This window comes from Dermacentor variabilis, unplaced genomic scaffold (assembly GCF_050947875.1).
Source record: "Dermacentor variabilis isolate Ectoservices unplaced genomic scaffold, ASM5094787v1 scaffold_19, whole genome shotgun sequence".
Classification (NCBI taxonomy): Eukaryota; Metazoa; Arthropoda; class Arachnida; order Ixodida; family Ixodidae; genus Dermacentor; species Dermacentor variabilis.
Genome location: NW_027460357.1, coordinates 3,095,643 through 3,110,188, shown reverse-complemented (window position 1 = coordinate 3,110,188; position 14,546 = coordinate 3,095,643).

Sequence of the window (14,546 nt, the reverse complement as noted above, 5' to 3'; positions counted from 1 at the left end):
CTAATAAACGTATCGACGACAGCACGCCACACTGGCTGGCATTGCGTCCTTTTTTCAATAGTCAACAAAGCGGGGACGTGGATGCCTTTCGAAAAAGAAAAGGCAAAAGAAGTCACCGCGAAACTAAGCAAGGTCGCCGTACATGGTACAGATATGGATATGTACTGAAATTGGGGACGTACTTAGATGTTTTTTCCTTATAAAATTTGCATTATTACTTGGTTCTAGTGTCACAACTGACAGTTCTTTCTTTGGACCATCTATTTCTTTTATTTAGGTCGAGTGTTTTCATTCCCTTGTGTTTACCCGCATGTACGACGACATTATCTTTTTTCGCGTTGACGTTTGTGTAGATGCTGTCTATTTTTTTACCCAAAGACTAGGTGGGCGGATCCCGAATATAAGGCAGTCTATGGTGCGACGGGGTTAATTTCGACTACAGTGTTGCTAATTATGCCCGTACAGATAATTTAATCTACTCTGCAACTAATTCACGATTCCTTTCTCTTAGAGACTTGCCTTTCGATTTATTTAGCGATTTGTTACGACATTCCAAGGTAACGTAATTGCCCCATTTCTTAGAAGCCAAATGCTAGATACGCAAAACACATTTGAAATCAGCGAACGCTTCAAAAAGCGTTGGGATGTGTACTCAATGGCTAACTGTAACGCTGAAAATGCGCCTAAAAATTCCGACAGAACTCTTATCACGATGAATGTCGATTTTAATGCGATCAGCACTGAAGCAAGTGCGGACACACCATATTGTCGCCACTGAAAACGCATCATGTACGCAGACTACCTCTTAAAGTTCTACCTTCTACCTACCTTAAACTCTTCTACCTCTTAAAGCTTCCGCTGCTGCTTCCGGTAGTGGTCAGTTTAGCCATAGAACACTTAGCGAAGTTGAGCAGAATCTTGTACAATACTTCTGAAACGCAGCCGATGAATGTGATGACATGTAATGCAAATCGCGTTAACGCAGAAAGTCATCTCTTCACGCAGCCTTTAATGATTGCGGACGCAAGCAGCAGTGACCCAAGTTGGCGTTTCCATTGAAGAGCAACACATACCCAATCGCACTCACCGAACAGGCCTGTCTTTTCGTTTTCTCAACCTACTTGATATAATCAGGCTTTACTACATCTATCGCCGTCTAGCATTTTGCCCATCTGATGTCAATCTTTACATTCATAATTAAAACATTTGCCTTTATATTGCACTGTTACCTACGCTTGCAGAAGCTCTTAGCATGTAATACTTAGTATAGGTACACAAGGTCGCATTTATAAGGTACATTGTAGCTAATATATTGTCACGATTCACAAGCAGCATGAACTGATAAAAAGGGCAGGACACTTCAGTTGTAGGCCTATTGAAAAACGATCACGCAGGGACGTCTTTTTCTTCCGCAATGCGCGAGAGCTTCGTGTTCCTCTACGTGCCCCGTACTGGATGTGGCATTTGCCTCCCTACAGAGAGAGGGCATCGTCCCGATGCTCGCCTGGCGGCAGGAAGATGTGTCAGACGAGATGTGGGCACTTCATTCTCAACAATAGGGCTTCATGCGCACAATATGCACAACTTCTGGTGGACGCTACCTCGCCCTGGAGGAAACAGTACTGTCAGGGATAGTTCAGGTCGCTGAGGCGTCGTAAAAGCTTGTAGGGACCAAAGTACCGCCTCAGTAGCTTTTCTGAAAGCGCTCGCGGACGGATGGGTCTCCAAACCCACACTTTGTCGCCTAGCTGATATGTGATGTAGCGGCGCCGTAGATTGTAGTGTCCAGCGTCGTAGTCCTGTTGTCGGGCGACTCTGACGCGGGAGAGTTGTCTCGCTTCTTCAGCACGTTGAGCGAAAGCTTTAGCGTCCGTGCCTATATCACCGCATTCATGTGGCAACATCGCGTTCACGGCCTTCACGGTCATGAAGAACTTCACGGCCATGAAGAAGGCTAAATGGTGTCTTTGGCGTTGTTTCCTGTTGAGCAGTGTTGTGAGCGAATGTGATGTACGCCAGAATTTTATCCCAATTTTTGTGCTCCACGTCTACGTACATACTCAGCATGTCGGCGATAGTCTTGTTCAAGCGTACTGTTAAGCCATTCGTTTGCGGGTGATAGGCTGTGGTCTTTCGGTGAGCGGTACCACTGAGGCTAAGCACTTTCTTTAGAAGTGTAGCCGTAAAGGCAGTCCCTCTCTCCGTTATTATCACCGCTGGTGCACCGTGCTTCAGAAGCACGTTATCAATACGGAATCGCGCAGCTTCGACTGCGGTGCCACTTCGAAGGGCCTTGGCTTCTGCATAGCGTGTCAGGTAATCGGTGCCAACTATTACCCACGTATTGCCAGTATTGGAAGTCGGGAAAGGTCCGAAAAGGTCCACCCCGATTTGGGCAAATGGGGTCGTGGGCACTTGGACTGGTTGTAGTAGCCCAGCTGGTTTCGTATGTGGTGGTTTGCACCGGTGACAATCGAGGCATGTGCGCACGTAATGTTTCACAAAGGTAGCAAGCCTTGGCCAGTAATATTTCTCTTTGACTCGGGCCAGTGTTCGCGTGTAGCCGAGGTGGCCAGATGTCGGTTCATCGTGGCAGGCTTGCAGGACCTCATTACGGAGGAACGTTGGGACGACAAGTAGGCGGCTGCTTCCGCTTGCAGAGAAATTCTTCTTGTAAAGAGCATCATTGCGGAAGCAGAATGATGGCAAGATCATTGTAAATGTTTTGGGCGCGCTTGTAATCAGGCCTTCTAAAAATTCAATAAGCGCAATCAGTTCGTTATCTTCCCGCTGCTGACGAGCAATCGTGGCCGTGTCTAGAACACCTATAAAAGCCATGTCCTCGTCATCTTCTGTGACTTTCTGCTCAATCGGTGACCTTGAAAAGTAGTCGGCGTCGGAGTGCTTTCGTCCGGACTTGTACACCACTGCCACGTCGAATTCTTGAAGCCTTAGGCTCCAACGCGCTAGTCAACCGGACGGATCCTTCAAGTTCGTCAGCCAGCAAAGTGAGTGATGATTGCTGACAACACTGAAGGAACGGCCATAGAGATACGGGCGAAGCTTCATAATGGCCGATACCACCGCAAGGCATTCCTTAACTGTGGTTGAGTAATTAGACTCAGTATGTGAGAGAATCCTGCTTGCGTATGCAATTACTCTCTCGGCTGAGTCTTGCTACTGCACGAGCACAGCGCCTAGATCTACGTTGCTAGCGTCTGTATGAATCATGGTATGAGCGTCCTCGTCAAAGTGAGCCAGTAAAGGAGGTTTTTGTAGGCACTGTCGGAGACATTAAACGCTACTTGTTCTTCTTCGTACCATACGAAGGTAACGTCTTCTCTTGTAAGGCGCACTAACGGTGAAGCTATATGTGAAAAATTGCCTATATATATTCGGTAATACGAACAGAGACCTAGGAAACGCCTCACTGCCTTCTTATCCGGTGGCGTTGGAAACTTTGCGACGGCCGTGATCTTGCCGAGGTCAGGGCGGACGCCTTGATGACTCACAGCATCACCCAAGAACTGGAGTTCATCGAAATCGAAGTGATACTTTTCTGCTTTCAGCGTTAAGCCGGCGGATCGGATCGTTTGTAGAACCGCCAACAGCCGTCTCAGGTGTTCCTCGAACGTTTCCGAAAGAAAACTATGACGTCGTCGAGGTATACTAGGCACGTCTGTCACTTCAGGCCTTACAGAACCACATCCATGAGCCGCTGAAATGTTGCTGGAGCTGAGCATAAACCGAAAGGGAGCCCCTTGAATTCGTAAAGCCCATCAGGCGTTACGAAAAATCTTTTCTCTGTCTCTCTCGTCAACCTCGATTTGCCGATAGCCACTTTTGAGGTCCATCGACGATAAGTAGCGGGCATGCCTCAGTCGGCTGAGGGTATCGTGGATACGCGGTAATGGCATACGTCTTTCTTTGTCACCCGGTTCAGCTTACGGTAGTCGACAAAAAAACGTAGATTTCCATCTTTCATTTTGACCATCACTACTGGCGATGCCCACGGGCTTTTTGATGGTTGGATAACGTCTTCGTCGAGCATTTTCTTCACTTGCGCTTGGATCTCTTCGCGCTCTTTTGGTGCTACACGGTACGGGTTTTGTCGGATTGGTCTCGCTGTCTCCTCCGTGGTAATCCGGTGTTTCGTCAATGGCGTCTGACCAACTCTGGATGTCGACGAGAAGCAATCACGAAACTGGTGAAGCAAGTCCAGAAGGTGCTACCTTTCCGCTGGTGATAACCACGCGCTCACGTCAAGAACAAGTAACAGTGTCGAAGCGTCTTGCTCTCCTTATTGTAATGCAAAGCATTCGCCGAATTCCGCAATCTCGTCGAGGTAAGCAATTGCTGCGCCTTTTGCAATGTGTCGTCGTTGCTTGCTGAAGTTTGTCAGCAGTAGTTTTGTTTTCCCATGCATTACAATGACAAGACTTCTGGGCGTGGCCCACCTTGAGTGAGCAAAAGTGTAATTATCTGCTCGGCAATACGTTCCCCATCGTACTCTGTGTCGCACCTCACGGAAACAAGACGGCGAGATAATGGTGGTACGGTCACATCGTCTATGATGCGCAAAGACTTGCGTTATAGTTCTGCACTTTCGAACCCAGAAAAGCTTAGTATACCTTCTGGTATGCTGATGACGGCACCGTACTCGCGTAAGAAGTCTATACCTAAGGTTACATCTTTGCAGCAGTTGGGCAGAATAACAAAATTTGTGACGAATGACGAATCCTCTATGTTGACTTGACCCTTGCAGTACACTTGTCTGTCGGTGTCAGTAGCTGGCCTGCAGCGCCTCTAATGTGCTCCCCTGACCATTCCATTTTCACTTTGCGAAGTCTGTCCACCAGTTCTTCAGTTACGATTGAAAAGTCCGCGCCAGTGTCTGCATGCTAGCGCCATCACGTCGTGGCCGTCAATTGATACAGTAATATCGGCGCTAACAATGTCGTCTGTCGTCAAATCATCCAGCTGTATCGGCTTCTCGTTCGACGGCAATGGGGGATTTTCGGCACTTCGATGTGTGGAAACCTTCCCTCCTAAGTTCGCGACCTTCAGTTTCCCCGGCGTGGGCTGGGAGATCGCCTTCGGGCCACATCGGTGGGACTGCGTCTTGTAGCTGGAATACGACGTCCCGAAGAAGGGGAGCGTGACCGGTAACCGGGAAAATCGGTTTGCCAACACGTTGAATTCGCGTCGATGTTCGCTCGGCTGTCGTCAAAAGCACGACGAGGAGCAGTGGATAGGAACGCTTGTTACCTTTCGACGCGATAAGGGCAATGACGGCAGATGTGGCCCCCTTCGCCACAGTGGAAGTCCAAGGGCCTGTAGTCAGCTGTGCGCCAAATGTCCGTTCTGCGAAGAGGTCGTCGCATCGGTTGTTCCCTATGGTAACAAGGTTCCCAAGGTGATGCCGGTGCTGACTGCTGATGATACTGCTGCTTCGGTATCGGAGGTGGTGGTCGACGGACAACATCTGCGTAGCTGGGCTGCCACGTCTGGGAATTTTGCTCGGGAGCTGCAAACGCTTGCTTTCAGCCATCGACTCAGCTGTGCATTCATTTGGCGTGGCAGTAAGCTTCTTAATTTTTTCCTGAACAATTTCGCGTATCATCCGGCGCAAGGAACCCTTGTGTGTGGCCGTCACTGCTGCGGCGCTTGCCGGTTCATTGCTGGTCAGCTGATCATACTGGCGGCTGCCTAGGTGTAACGCGCGCTCTATGGCCATCGATTCTTTATTACATTCATCGATGCTTGTCGGCGGGTTCCGTACAAGACCGGCTAACAGCTGCTCCTTTACGCCGCGCATGAGGTGGCTGAGTTTTTTTGCCTCAGACATATCCGGGCCTGCACGACGTCAACGACGTGTCATGTCCTCAGCGAACATGGCAACAGTTTCATTCGGCTTTTGAATCCGTGATTCGAGAAGACGCTGCGCTTGGTCTCGCTTTTCGTGGCTCCCGGACGTAAGGAGGAATGGGCGGCGGAATTCATCCCAACTTAGACAGATTCCCTCGCGATTTACGAACCATGTGCGGGCTCCGTCTTCAAGAGAGAAATACACATGGGATAGCTTCTGTCCTGCATGCCACTCATTATACTTGGCTACGCGCTCGTATTCCTTGAGCCAGTCCTCTGCATCCTCTTAGGCATTGCCGTGGAAGCTCACAGGAGATCGAGTAGTCAAAAGAGTCACCTGTGCAGGGCCTGGGTCTGTCATGGCTTGGGTACTGGTGGTAACAGGCAGACTTCCTAGTAGGGAACCAAATTCTGGGCTTAGGCCTAGTAGTCGATGGCTGGCGCGATGAACGGGTGTTTCGACGCACGGAAAACATCCTGGGCTTGATGTGGGGCTGTTGCCAGGTGTCCCAGACATTTACCCAGTGCCTCCACCAGTGTCACAATTCACAAGCAGCAGGAACTGATAAAAAGGGCAGGACGCTTTATTTGCAGGCCTACTGAAAAACGATCGCGCAGGGACCTCTTCTTCTTCCGCGATACGCGAGAGCTTCGTCTTCCTCTACGTGCCGCGTACTGGATGTGGCACTATTATAAGGTACAGTGTAACTAATACAATAAATAGATAAGGTACATTGCTACCCTGGAAAAAGTTAAAATTTAGAGGTCACGCCGTAACCATCAATTCTTTAAACGCAAATGTAACTTCTAATAGACGTTTTAAATTTAGGGTTTACTTCAGCTACCTATACGGATCTTCTTGTTTTTGATTGCACTCTATTTTTATAACCAACCTAGAAAATTTACGATGTCCTACTTCAAGAGATTTTGCATCTTGAATCGGGCTGGTATTGTGATGCCTGCCAGTTACCTTATTTCTTCTCACCTCAGATTGTTATGCAGATATTGAAATTGTGGGACTAAAGAGATTTTCATTCTCAATGCATGTCATTAAAGCTATGAAAAAGAGCATGTTTTTTGCTCGAATTGGTATTCTACCCACACACGTTTTTCTTTCAGTGTCATAATTCAAACTTCAGAATAAGAATCTCAAGTGAGAAGAAATCAGAGGCAGCTAGCAGGCATCAGAACGTTGGCCCAACTCGAGATCCTAGATACGCGAAACGCATTTGAAATCAGCGAAGAACATTACTAAAAGCATCGGGATGTGTACTCAACGGCTATCAATAACCGTAGCAGTTGACGCATGCTCTAGGTTAGCAATAAAAGTATCCCTCATTCAAAATAAAAACGTCTGCATAAGTAGCTGAAGCAAACCCTCAATTTTTAAACCCTCAACAGCCGCCCGTGTTGTCTTTATTTGTCTTCCTTTTGCGTGTGTGTTCAATTGCGGCAAAAAAAACGCCTTTTCCTCAATTTAACATATACTTTGGGTACAGTCCCTGCTGGACCAGCAATATAACTCAGCTGTAAGTATCAAACATATACTGCCTCTGAGCTAGTATCCCTCCAAAATATGTGGAAACCAAAAATACCTCAAGCTCCGGCAGTCTTACTTGTGCACGAAAGCCATTATTTAGTAAAAATCCATTCTCTTACAGGCACAAACATATTTGAGCTATAAATACAGACTCAACGAAGAAAAACATTTCTGGCAGCAACATCTTTGTAGGTATTGTAGTTCAAATACAATAATTTAGTGAAGGTGAGACTTTATTGCAAAATGTTGCTGACAATAACACGGTAACAACAAGTTGTTTTAATGTATCTAAAGGCAATACCATTATTTCGCTTGCTAACTATCCGCCTGAAAATTAGTGATAAGCTGTTCTGTTAAATATTTTGCGAATGTTTTTGAAAAATAAGTTCTCAGACACGAAATGCTTTATTATAAGTACTTTGTTTAACAAGACCTAATACAAAATATACCATCCTTGATGCCTCCCTTGTGCTGTCATCACACTACAACTATGTGAAAGGACAAAAACATAACAAATTTGATGCTGCATAATAACAATTGCAATACTATTTCTGCACAGAAGTATAAATCTACTGATCTGCTAGCACTGAGCAAGGAAGGGCAAATAGTACGAATTACTTGTTTGCAAATAAGAACCATCAACGTGGGTCAATGAAATGAATAAACTTTCTATAAGAAATTCTAAAACTTATAAATACGCAAGTAAAACAACATTAAGCGGCCTTCATTACAAATGAGAGAAATATATGACTTGCGCAAGTAAATGCACCGCTTGCGACTAGAAGTGAACAATGTATGAAGTCCAAAAATAACTGCTTAGGGGTTCAGTCTCTCCCAGCTTTGGAGGTAACCAACACCATTGAATTAAATCACATATGTTGTTCTTTCTGTCGCTTCACAGTTGCTAAGAAACTTGGAAAGCAGCGAGAAAAGCAACACTCCCTAGATGACATTTTCCTTCCTGAGGAGCGCAAGGAGATGCTTCAGACGGGCAAAAACCGTATTTTATTGTTTAGACAGGTGTGCTCTAGGGCTCAGTGTTTTACTACTTTGTCTCCTGGCAGCACAACTTTTTTGCACGAGAGCGAGCGTTTGGTAAAGCGCAAATGTGTATTCTAGGATGTTAATATAATACGTCACAAGACAAAAAAGAGCGTCCGTGGTAATCCAGATGTGGAGAGAGTGATAACAGCGGCTTGACTGCCAGCAAAAAATGCAGATCTTGTCAGGAGCACAGTAAACGCTAGGTGCTGTTACTTGAAGCTCATCAGATGGCAATTCCAACTGGCAAAAAATTACAGATGACATAAACCACTGCCCAAAATTTATCCATGTACTTCATAGCATGGCATGCATGTCGCGTTTGCCCACGTAATAAAACAAAGGCATGCAACAAAAAGGGCAAAGGGAGATAAGTGAGCTAGGAATGCTGGTGTAAACCAGACAAGTGTGTTACACAATAAGCAAACATTGACGGTGCTTATTATGTTGGATTTCGTACTACACTGACAACATCTCTAACGTAATGCTCAAAACTGTCGTAACGTCACAATTCTTGTCACGGAAACTCCCAACGGGGTGTGTCGAAATCTCGTGCCATCAATGAAATCCCTGAGGAAGTCACTTCGTAAGATGTCCAATTTGGACTTGAAGCAACGAAAACATTTCGATGGTGCAGCACATATTCAAGCAGGCTTTTAAGAGGACAAATATAGTGTTTACTCCCGCAATCAAGGATTGCCTCTACTGGAGCCATATTGTCACGTGGTGGTGACGTTGAAGAACACAGTAGCAATACTTTGGAGGACAAAACTAACTTTTATTGGGCGAACAGGGTACACTTATAGCACAACGATAGCGGTGAACACGGTCAGCGATCGTCGAAAATCTGATCAGCGGGTCAAGCGCGTCGGCTTTTATAGATTAGTCGTCGAATGTTCCAGATTAACCGCTGGGATCCGCGTGTCTTCCACAAAGTTCTACGCTATTCGCGTCGCGCATACATGCAATCAGATTACACAAGTTGCGGTGAAAGACAGTGGACGTAACCATCGATGACAATCCAGAAACTTCTTTTGCATGCAGGCGCGTCCTGAGCTGTGCGATAACATTTGTTAGGCGGTGAAACATGGTCGCCCGTTAAAGATAAGTACACATGTCATTATCCCCCTCTTAAAAAGCATCGACCCGATGCTGCAAACAAACGAAACTAAAAAACAAAAGCACTCGTAGCAAAGAAAACAAGCAAAATAAGGAAGTCCGTCAGCGTCCGTAAAAGGGTTAAAGGCGCACCACGTGGGCCACTTCAGATCGTGCGCTGCGCAGCTGTGAATGCGAAATGCCGTCTGGCATGACCTCATAGTCCAGAGCGCCAATACGCCGGATGACCTTGTAGGGTCCGAAATAGCGTCGGAGTAGTTTCCCACTGAGTCCTTGTCGGAGTATCGGGGTCCATACCCAAACACGGTCGCCGGGCTGGTACTCGACGAAGCGTCGTCGGAGGTTGTAGTGTCGGTCCTCTGCTGGTTCTTGATCCGCAGGCGGGCGAGCAGTCGGGCTTCTTCGGCGCGCTGGAGATAGGTAGCAACGTCAAGATTTTCCTCGCCAGTGACGTGCGGCAGCATGCCGTAGAGCGTCGTCGTCGGGTTCCTGCCGTAAACCAGCTTAAATGGCATGGCCTGTGTTGTTTCTTGCACGGCCATGTTGTAAGCGAAAGTAACGTACGGCAGGACCGCATCCCACGTCTTGTTCTCGAGGTCGACATACATTGCTAGCATGTCGACGAGTGTCTTGTTCAGGCGCTCCGTGAGACCACTCGTCTGCGGATGGTAGGCAGTTCTCTTCTTGTGACTTGTCTGGCTGTATTGCAGAATGGCTTGCGTGAGCTCTGCGGTAAAAGCCGTTCCTCTGTCGGTGATGACGACTTCGGGAGCACCATGTCGCAGCAGGATGTTCTCGACGAAAAATTTCGGCACTTCGGCTGTGCTGCCTTACGATAGAGCTTTAGTTTCAGCGAAGCGAATGAGATAGTCCGATAGTCCACGAGGATCCACTTATTTCGGAGGTTGATGTCGGAAACGGTCCCAACAAGTCCATCCCGATCTGCTGAAAAGGTCGGTAAGGAGGCTTGAACGGCTGTAGTAATTCCGCTGGCCTTGTCGGTGGTGTCTTGCGTCGCTAACAGTCTCGGCATGTCCTGACGTAACGGGCGACATCGGCGGTTAGGTGCGGGCAGTAATACCTTTCTTGTGTCCTCGATAGCGTCCGGGAGAAACCGAGGTGCCCAGCGCTCGGATCGTCATGTAAGGCGTGCAGTACTTCTGGACGCAGCGCCGACGGAACAAGAAGGTAGTTGGCGCGGGCTGGTGAGAAGTTCTTCTTCACGAGTAGGTTGTTTTGAAGCGTGAACGAAGACAATACACGCTTAAATGCCCTAGGGACAACGTCGGTGTGCCCTTCCAAATACTCGACTAGGGCTTTTAGCTCCGGGTGTCCTCATTGTTGTTCGGCGAAGTCTTCCGCGCTTATTATTCCAAGGAACGTGTCGTCATCCTCGTCATCTTGCGGCGGCGGGCCAATGTGGGCAATCGGCATCTGAGTGTTTTCGTCTGGACTTGCATGTTACAGTGATGTCGTATTCTTGTAGTCTGAGGCTCCACCGTGCCAGCCGTCCTGAGGGGTCCTTTAAGATAGCTAGCCAACACAACACGTGATGGTCGCTGACCACTTTGAATGGCCTGCCATATAGGTAAGGGCGAAATTTCGCTGTAGCCCAAACGATGGCGAGGCATTCCGAGGCCTAGGCTACTGGCGTCAGTGTGGATTTCGGTATCGGCGTGCTCGTCGAAGTGCGCAAGTACAGGCGGCGACTGCATGCGTCGTTTGAGTTCTTGAAATGCGTCGGCCTGCGGCGTTTCCGACTTGTACTCGACGTCCCATTTAGTTTACTCGACGTCCCATTTAGTTAGCTGTGTCAGCGGCTCAGCGATGCGTGAAAAGTCTTTGACAAATCGCCTGTAGTAGGCACACATGCCACCAAATCTACGCACTGCCTTCTTGTCGTTGGGCTGCGGGAACTTTGCGATGGCAACTGTCTTCTGCGGGTCGGGGCGGACTCCAGACATGCTGATGACGTGGCCTAGGAACAGAAGCTCATCGTAAGCGAAGCGGCATTTTTCGGGTTTCAGAGTGAGCCCTGATGACTTGATGGCCTCGAGTACTGTTGCAAGCCGCCTAAGGTGACCGTCGAAATTTCCGGCGAAGACAACGACGTCATCCAAGTAAACGAGACAGGTCTGCCACTTCAATCCTGCTAAAACCGTGTCCATCACGCGCTGGAAGGTTGCTGGCACCGAGCACAGTCCAAATGACTTAACCTTGAACTCGTAGAGGTCATCTGGTATGATGAAGGCGGTCTTTTCGCGATCTCTTTCGTCGGCTTCTATTTGCCAATAGCCAGGCTTGAGGTCCATCGACGAGAAGTATTTAGCGTTGTAGAGCCGATCCAATGCGTCATCTATCCGTGGGAGGGGGTATACGTCCTTCTCCGTGATCTTGTTCAGACGATGATAATCGACGCAGAAACGTAGGGTTCCGTCCTTTTTCTTTACCAGGACAACAAGGGATGCGCACGGGCTTTTCGACGGCTGGATGACGTCGTCGCGCAGCATTTCGTCGACTTTTTCTCTTATAGCTTCACGTTCTCACGGCGAAACTCGGTAAGGGCTCTGGCGGAGAGGTCGAGCGCCCTCCTTGGTGATTATGCGATGCTTGGCGACTGGTGTTTGTCGAATCCTCGATGACGTCGAAAAGCAGCCTTTGTATCGTCGGAGCAGACTTCTGAGCTGCTGTTGCTTAATCACGGGGAGACTTGGATTAATGTCGTAGTCTGGTTCGGGAACCATGGTCGTCGGGGTAGATGCGGTGGAATTCGAGACGACAAACGCATTACTGGTTTCCACAATTTCCTCGATGTAGGCGATCGTCGTGCCCTTGTTGATGTACTTGAACTCCTGGCTGAAGTTTGTCAGCAACACTTCAGTTTTCCCTCCATGCAGTCGAGCGATCCCTCTTGCGACGCAAATTTCACGGTCTAACAGTAGACATTGGTCGCCTTCGATGACACTTTCTACGTCAGCGGGTGTTTCGGTGCCGACCGAAATAACAATACTGGAGCGAGCAGGGATGCTCGCTTGATCTTCGAGCACACTCAAGGCGTGGTGACTACGAGGGCTATCCGGCGGTATCGCTTGATCTTCCGACAGCGTTATCGATTTTGACTTCAGGTCTATGATTGCGCCGTGTTGGTTCAGGAAGTCCATACCGAGAATGACGTCTCGTGAACACTGTTGGAGGATAACGAAGGTGGCAGGGTAAGTCCGGTCATTAATGGTTATTTTTGCCGTGCAGATTCCAGTCGGCGTGATGAGGTGTCCTCCAGCGGTCCAAATTCGAGGGCCTTCCCATGCGGTCTTAACTTTCTTCAACTGGGCGGCGATGTGTCCACTCATTACGGAGTAATCAGCCCCTGTGTCCACTAAGGCGGTAACTGCGTGGCCTCCGAGAAGCACGTTGAGGTCGGTGGTTCTTTGTCTGGCGTTGCAGTTAGGTCTTGGCGTCGGATCACGGCTGCGTCGTGTTGAACTGAAGTTGGAACGTCGCGTCGTCAAGTCGTCTTTCGTCGGTGTAGTCTTGGCTTCCTGATTCGTCGGGACGGCGGCGTGTCGTTATGTCGTCGAGGTAGTTTCTTCAACGTCTTCGTCGGCGGCGGAGGATCTTCGTCAGTTTGACGAACAGCAACCGCACCTCCATCGGTTGCTGCTTTTAGTTTTCCGGATATGGGCTCGCAGAGTGGCCCCGGGCTGAGCCGGTGCGTGGTTGGCGCTGCGGCGACAGGTAGCGGCCTGGTGACTTTCGTCGAACCCTTCACTATCCGCTGCATCGTCCGGCGGCAACCTTCCGTAAACCCTAAGCGCTTCTCCGCTTAACAGGTCGAAAGCGCGGTCGACCACTGGCCTTCGGGCCACTTCTTACCTCTGGCGATTCTCTCAAACCGCCGGATGAATGCGTCCAAATCGTCCCTCGCTTCATCGCAGGAGACGAGAAGCTTGTAGTGTTTATCCGGAAACTGTGCTCCTCCGGTACATCTAGGTGCTCGCCGCAAGCCCTGCTTCCGTTGGCACTTTGATTAAGCTGGATCCTTAATTGTAACAACTGTAATTCCCACTCTGCAGTTTCCTTCGGCACCACTCGCTCCCTCTCTTTTTCTTCGTGCTCTTCCTCTTTTTCTATGCACTCTTTCTCTTTTTCTTCTCGAGCCAACGCCCGCACTTCTCGGGCTATTGCCTGCCCCTGTTCCGTACCCATGTCCTCAGCTAAGCGCCCTCTAGGCTTAACTGTTTGCCTTGTATCCACTCGCTGAACTCCATTCCCTCCAAAATGCACTACACCTCCAAAATTTGCGCGCTCACAATTCGCATTCACGTGCATTCGACATTGGGCAACAATGTGTCAATAGCACGAATCGATCTATATTCACGATTCTCATTCTTCGTTCACTGTGCTGCTTTTGGACAGATCGCCCTGTCTGCGGACGCCAGTTTAATGCCACGGCTTGTGACGCGTTCGCCGTCGGTGCGAAGCCGTCGACGGGTGTACAAGCTGGTTGGTCGTTCCCTACACAAGCGAACACAGCGAGTCAGAATCAGGAGAAAGAAAGAAAAAAAATCATTTATCGAATGACAACGACACACAATTTAAACGAAACACAAAAAAACACAACACTAACACACATGCACTTAACACACATGCACAGTGGATATAGAATTAACCCTTAACGGTGGACAATTAACAGAGTCTAAAAGAAAACAAATGACGGCATATGTATGGCCGGGCAGCAGCAGCAGGTCCATAAAGCGTGGACTCAACGGCATATCTTTCCCGAAGAACACTGGTCAGCCGATATCGTTACGGTGGATGCGATTGCTGAGCTTGGTTTCCCGGGAATCTAGGTCTGTCTTCCCTCGAGCAGGTTAAGCTAACTTGAAGGGAACTACCGTGAGCTTCGTTGCAGACGTTGGTTTGTCTTCTCTTACGTAATGTAGGAAGTCACAGTTAAGACGCGGCTAGCCGGCCAAGG